Source organism: Solanum pennellii, chromosome 6, assembly GCF_001406875.1.
Source record: "Solanum pennellii chromosome 6, SPENNV200".
Lineage (NCBI taxonomy): Eukaryota > Viridiplantae > Streptophyta > Magnoliopsida > Solanales > Solanaceae > Solanum > Solanum pennellii.
Genome location: NC_028642.1, coordinates 39,200,711 through 39,208,071, shown reverse-complemented (window position 1 = coordinate 39,208,071; position 7,361 = coordinate 39,200,711).

Here is a 7,361-nt window from a genome sequence, read left to right as displayed (position 1 = left end):
AGTTCAGAGACTTTTCAAGCGAGGGGATTCCATGGACGGTGGCATCGACGCCCCGTCGATCCATACACGGACCGTAGCCTGCACTTCGTTGGTAAGTTTAGAGGCTGTGCGGGTGAGGGGCTTTCACCAACTAGCCTAAGTGTAGGACGATGGTGGCACCGACGCCCCGTCAGTCTACACACGGGCCGTCTGCTGTCCTGTTGATGCACACTGCCAGGCAGTGTTGCCTCAAATTGCAAGGGTCCTCCTCAAGGGCCTTTGGTCGGTCTTGGGGAGTCGTACCCGGATGTTTCGATCATTAAACAACTTAAACACCTGTTAGATACTCTTCCACCAATTTTCATAAATTTCCGACTCCTAAAAGCAATCAAATAGGCTAAGGCACGCTAGTAGCTCCTTGAACCAACTTCCGGACGTCATGGACGTTCTTGGACATTTTGGTTCTTAAACTTTCTAAATGACCTACATTCAATAAAATGGACTTAAAAACAATACTTAGACCTTATATAGTCTATGTTAGGCTTTACGACACGTCTTGGATTTTCAAGGTGTTATATTATCCCCCTCTTAGGAACATTCATCCCCGAATGACACCAAAACTCTTTCGCTAGACCCAAGAAACTCCTAATGTTGGTTGGAGTCAATGGTCTAGGCCAATTCTTCAACGCTTCCATTTTCCTTGGGTCTACCTCAAATCCATCACTTGAGATGATATGCCCAAGAAAATCCACCGACCTCAACCAAAACTCACACTTACTATATTTGGCATACAATTAATGCTCCTTAAGAGTTGCAATAATACCCTTAAATGACCCATATGAACACCTTCGTTCTTTGAATATACCAAGATATCGTCAATGAAGACAATGACAAATGAGTCTAGGTAATTCCGAAACACTTTATTCATTAGGTCCATAAACGCCACCGGAGCATTAGTGAGACCAAAAGACATGACCAAGAACTCATAGTGCCCATACCTAGTCCAAAAGGTCGTCTTTGGTACATCCTCACCTCTCACCCTAAGTTGGTGATACCCGGATCTCAAGTCAATTTTCGAAAAGTAACTCGCCCCTTGGAGTTGATCAAACAAGTTGACAATCCGAGAGAGAGGGTACTTATTCTTAATAGTGACCTTGTTGAGTTGGCAGTAATCAAAACACATTCTCAAGGACCCATCTTTCTTCTTCACAAACAAAATCAGAGCACCCAATAGAGAACTACTAGGCCTTATAAAACCCTTATCTGGTAAATCCTTGAGTTGAGCCTTCAACTCCTTCAACTCGGCCGGAGCCATCCGATAAGAAGAAATTGATATGGGATTTGTATCCTGTAGCAAATCAATGCCAAAGTTAATTTCCCGTTCGGGAGGAGTACCGGGAAGGTCATTAGGTAAGACCTCCGGAAACTCACTCACTACGGGGACCGACTAAACGGGAGGAACTTCAGAGTCTAGATCTTGGACTCTTACTATATGATATAGACAACCTTTAGAGATCATTTTACATGCTTTTAGACAAGAGATAATACGACCTCTAGGAATAGAATTTCCCCCCTTCCACTCAACAACGGGTTCATTTGGGAAGTCAAACCTCACCACTCTTGTCCAACAAACAATAGAGGCAAAACAAGCATGCAACCAATCCATACCCAATATAACATCAAAATCAAGCATATCGAGTTCTACTAGATCAACATAAGAAACTCTATTCGGCAACATTATAGGACAATTTCTATACACCCTTTTTGCAACAACCGACTCACCCACCGGAGTAGACACTATAAAAGGTTCATGCAAAATATCGGGTAAAATATTAAACTTTTTGATTACTAGAGGTGTAACAAATGATAAAGTAGCGTCGGGATCAAGTAAGACATATACATCAATAGAGAAGACTTTCAACATACCAGTCACCACGTCGGGAGAAGTCTCTTGCTCACCCCTAGAGCGGAGAGCATAAAAGCGGTTCTTCTTTGGTGCCTCATTAGAACCACTTGCTTGAGATTAACCACTACCCTTGTCTTGACTCTTCAAGTTTGGACAATCTCTAATCTTGTGAACACTCTTGTCACAACTAAAGCAATTATCCGTCCCCTTAAGGCAATCACTATAGTGCTTTTTACCATACTTTCCACAAGTTGGCTTATTTGTTGGTGAATTAGTACCTTTTCCCTTATTGAATTTCGGGTTAGACACCCTATCACCACTAGCTTTTGAGAATTTGGAAGGGACTTGATTAGAAACCCGCTTCTTAAATCTAGGCTTGTCTTGTATTTCAAGCCTATTCTTTGAAGGACCTCAATCAAATGATTTTGCTATTTTAACATCTCTACTCTTTCTCTTGGCCCTTGCCTCCTCAACCCTTCTTGCATGCACCATAAGACGGGAAATGTTCATGTTGTCATGTAGCATGGCCGAATGACACTCCTCTTGTAAGTCCTCCGACATCCCCGTCACAAAACGACTCATTTGGTCTAGGATCAGAGACCAAAAAAGGAGAATATTTGGACAACTTAATGAATTCTAAAGAGTACTCATGGACACTCTTTCCTCCTTGGCGAAGGTTGATGAACTCCATCACTTTTTCCTCGCTCATCTCCCTAGGAAAGAACCGATCTAGAAAGCCTTCTTAAAGATCTCCCAAGTCAACGGACCACCCCTCAATGGCCTATTATCCCTCCATTGCACATATCAAGCTTGCGCCACGTCCTTGAATTAATATGTGGCCAACTCGGCCTTCTCACTTGTGGACAACCCCATAGCCAAAAGTATTTTAGAGACTTCATCGATGAATTCTTGGGGTTCTTCATCAACCTTAGACACTTAGAAAGTAGGAGAGTTCATTCGAGTGAAGTCCCTTAGATGGGAAGCCATAGTAGCGACTTGTTGATGAGGATAGAGCACAACCTCCCCGTTTGCTTGAGCCGTCATAACTTGGGCTTGAGTCGTGGCCGCTTGTGCTTGAGTGGTGATAGCTTGGGCCATTTGAAGAAGAGCGGTTCTTATATTCTCATCCGTCAAAGGAGGAGGATTGACCGATGCTTGCTCCACATTAACATCTTCTTCAAGTGGAGGAACTTGCTCACCAAGGGGAGGAGCTCCCGCATTGGCAATTTCCTCTTCAAGTATTCGAGCCGCATTCCTTTGAGTGTTCATGCATCCTATAAGAACAACAATAGGATTAGATGCAAAAGCACACTATGAGTATACTCTATCGGCACGATATAAGATTTCCAAGAAAGAGAGCGAACCTAAGCATCATATAGGTTCCTACTAATAAGTGTGGTGCACTTCACAATTATGAAAACAAACCTACAAAGACGTGGTAGAGAGAGAGAGATAACTCAACGATATTCAACCTCATGCTCTAATACCAAGTTCATCACATCCGGGTTTACCCCCTAGACGTAACTGGCGTCATCGTCCTTTTTAAGGACTAAGACTAGCCTCTTAGTCTCATGTCATTACATTCATAGGTTAAAAAATGCGGAAAAATTTTAAAATTTCATTACAACTAATTGGAGGTTTACATAGACCTCTACATACACATAATATATAGTCGTATCGAGTATACATAGACTCATCGTATAGGAAGGTTACATAGCCTTCTACTCTTATTGAACATACATATATATAAGATAGAAAAATAGTCTCAAAGATTTTCTCATCTCATACCATCTAAAGCATTATCACAATATGGGCATAGCCCTTACATCAATCCAACAAGACCACATATAGGTCATATAAAAGTGTAGTACTCAATTTAAAAGGAAAGAAATGAAAGAGCATTTAAGCTCATAACAAGTCCGTAAGCTAAATATTGGCATTGCCCTCAGAAGTTGAGGACCTACCCTACTTGGATGAAATGAAGAATCCAAGTCTTCAACAATGTCACCTTCCAAATTCTTCAACGACCGGAACCTAAAATGTTTGGGAAAAGAAAAGAAAATTAGGTTTGTACTCCACATGTACTAAGTATGAGACCTTTTGCACATGTACAAGCAAAACATACTAAAAAGGGACTTTTAGTCAAAACATGCCATTTTACCCTTTTAGGAACTTAATGCAAAGCCAAGCAAGTCATATCAACCAACTAAACATGTTTACTAACTGAAGAAGTAATACGTATTCCAACTTACTTGAAACCATGATTTATTACAACCCTATCATCAAGGAATAACATCACAAGAATGAATAAGAGTCAATCATATCATAATAAGCAAGAAAACTACTCATGAAACCTTATCAAGTCAACAATTGCAATGACCAAGCAAAGCCCCATAACCTTACTCAAACAAGTAGACTCAATAAGAAACCATAACCAGTATCCAACTTTACGTAACATAACATTTAGATTTACATTTCATCTTATATTAACATTATAACCCAAGACATACTCATAAGTGAACTAATCAACATCTAGTATCAACAATATGCCAAGTTCATCATGTACATATCATATATCATCATAACATAAACATATATAAGAACATCCTCCTAAGACTCCCCTCAAGGCTAACTAGTCCAATGCTTAAGTAAAGTCTTATACCCCTACCTAAACTAAGCTAGACCTCTTAGGTTATCCAAGTAGGAGTTCAAGTCCTTTAATTCATTTTACCTTTTGCGAACATCTTGCCCTAACCTACATAGACCACATGAGCTAGTGCGGAATCCGGTGTCATAGAACCCTACATCGAAAGAAGGTGGATTACTTGCCAAGGTAGTACCAAAACATGAAACATAGAAACTACGTGGATCCACTAGCTAGTATTCCTATGGGGGCAATATAGTTCAAGAATTAGGAGATATAGTTGGGACCCTCTTTATGCGCCATGCATTATAGTCTCCAATCTCCGGGGTAATGTAGTGCTCCTACTTTCCTAGGTGGGAAGGGACACTCCTCAATCTAGTTCGCTCGGTGCTAAGCTAGAGTCCCTTTTTGAAATGTCTTTAAGTCTTTAATTATCAATCATAGCTTAGGTTAGGTCATAGGGTCTACCCCTTGTATAATCATCATCATCAATAGCTCAATAAGAATTGTATGAGTATAAGTCCTTTCATCATAATTCATATAAGTGAGGTTAACACATTAGCATTTCATAGCATATCAAGGCACATTGATAGTTTTCACCATCCTTATATCACATACACCTTAATCAACCTCACAACATAGTCAAGACATTTCAATTCAACATTATACCACCCTATCATTCTAGTATAAGGCATACTCCAATGTAACACCATGACTTAACCACAATTAATCACCATTGTAAGTAAAGATTGAGATTTTAAGACTTACCAAGTCTTCCTTATAGTTCATCATAAAGGTCTTACCATCAACCTATAAATCAACCCAATTAGGGGAGTAAAATCATCAAACAATGATAACCAATAAGATAACAAGGCCAATTGTATCTCTAGAACACAATTCAACACTAGATCATAGCTTAAGACAAGATACTTATGCTAATTTCACAATATACTTCATAACCTAAACACATCTCAAGAACTAACATAATAGGCCTATAGTTCATCTTAATTTAATCATAATAACACCGTAGGATAGTAATTTAATCAATAACCAAGTCAATTAAATAATCACAATACAATATAGATTAAGATCACAACCTAGGGTGAAGGATTGAGGATCATGTTCTTCAATTTAGACGAAACCATCAACAATTACCATAATCAAGTTAAATTAAATGTTAATCCATTCAATATAACCTAAAGAAATTATCAACAACTCAATCCATAACTTCAATTTCGTAATTTGATGAAACCCATAAGAAAACTTAACTTTTGAAATTCATTTTGAAGGAACCCTTTGAGGAAAGAGTCTCAAAGGTGAATTAGATCCCATACCTTAACGTTTGATGAAGAATTGATGGTGAATTCGTCCCTTTCTATCCCCCAAACCCTTATCCTTGGTAGTCTTCAATGGTGAGTTCAAGTAGAGAGAGAAAGAAAAGAGAAGGAAGAGAGTTTATTTTGTGAGTTATAATTAGGTTAATTGGGGTTGGGGCCTTTATATGGGAGTTAAGTTAGTTAATTAGTCTCCCCTTAATCCCTAAATAACCCCTAAACCACTTAATTAGTAAATGAATTAACACTAAAACGTGCAGGAAAATCACCCCCCTCACAGACGGAACCCCGCTGACGGGCCGTCTGTGAGTCTACGGACCTACCACCCTCGTCCTGCACTCCGTCGATGAGTTCAGTGACTTTTCAGGAGAGGGTCTTCCATGAATTTCCTAAGTGTGGGATGACGGTGGCATCGATGCCCCGTCAATCCACACACAGACCGTAGCCTGCACTTCGTCGGTAAGTTCGGAGGTTGTGCGGGTGAGGGGCTTTCACCAACTAGCTTAAGTGTGGGACGACGGTGGCACCGACGCCCCGTCAGTCCACACACGGGCCGTCTGCTGTCCCGTCGATGCACACTGCCAGGCAGTGTTGCCTCAAATTGCAAGGGTCCTCCTCAAGGGCCCTTGGTCGGTCCTTGGGGAGTCGTATGTGGATGTTTCAACCATGGAACAACTTAAACACCTGTTATCTACTCTTCTACCAATTTTCATAAATTTTCGACTCTTAAAAGCTAATCAAATAGGCTAAGGCACGCTAGTACCTCCTTGAACCAACTTCCAGACATCATGGACGTTCTTGGACATTTTGGTTCTTAAACTTCCTAATTGACCTACATTCAATAAAATGGACTTAAAAACAGTACTTAGACCTTATGACGCCTATGTTAGGCTTTACGACACGTCTTGTATTTTCAAGGTGTTACAGAAATACCACTTAGTCTTGGAGAATCTCAATTCCAAGCTTAAACTAGAGAAAAAACACTCACTTACCAAAATCTACACTTGTAGTAAAATAAGAGAAATATGGGTTAGCACAATTAAGTACTAACTATGACAGCCATGCAAAATCATGCTTAAAACGGACAATTTATATAAAAGGCATGCATTTATACCATTTTGATAAAACTTCATAAACATAAGCATAACATGCATAATATACAAACATAACCAACATACAAGCCCTTTCTTCACATTTGAACATAATAAACATATAAGTATTCTCATCATATTAAAGACTTCACCTCAAGTAGCCCCGAAGCTATACCTTGTGCACTGTATGAATAGTGTCTCATACTGATACGCTCAAACTTACTTCTCAAATAAGAAGTAAAGCGGTCGCGTCAAGTAAATAACCCAACTAGTGAGGTTGGGATCGTTCCCACGAGGAAAATAGTCTAGACTTAACTTTAACTTGTTATTACTATTGTTCGGTTGATAACTTCCTTAGAAAGTAAAAACATAAAAATGTAAAAAGGGGGGTTTGTATTTCCTAATAA